Genomic DNA, 365 nt, shown 5'->3' with positions numbered 1-365 from the left:
GCAGAGCGAGCTCCTCCACTCGAGCTCCAAGGGGAGGCACGACACTGACAACCACAAGACCTAGACGCACAACTAGAGATGCGGAAGGCGAGGAAGAGGACGAAGGCGATGATGGTGGGAGAGATGGCGCACGCACAACTGCAGCCCGAGCATCAAGGGGCTCGCAAGAAGGCAGAGCGAGCTCCTCCACTCGCGCTCCACGGGGAGGCACGACACTGACAACCACCAGACCTAGACGCACCACCAGAGATGAGGAAGACGAGGAAGAGGACGAAGGCGAGGATGGTGGGAGAGATGGCGCACGCACAACGGCAGCTCGAGCACCAAGGGGCTCTCAGGAAGGCAGAGCGGGCTCTTCCACTCGT

Source organism: Eimeria mitis, genomic scaffold (genome assembly GCF_000499745.2).
Source record: "Eimeria mitis Houghton genomic scaffold, Emh_scaff6785, whole genome shotgun sequence".
In the NCBI taxonomy this organism is placed as follows: domain Eukaryota; phylum Apicomplexa; class Conoidasida; order Eucoccidiorida; family Eimeriidae; genus Eimeria; species Eimeria mitis.
The sequence above is the reverse complement of the archived record's forward strand: the minus strand, read 5'-3'. Positions refer to the sequence as shown.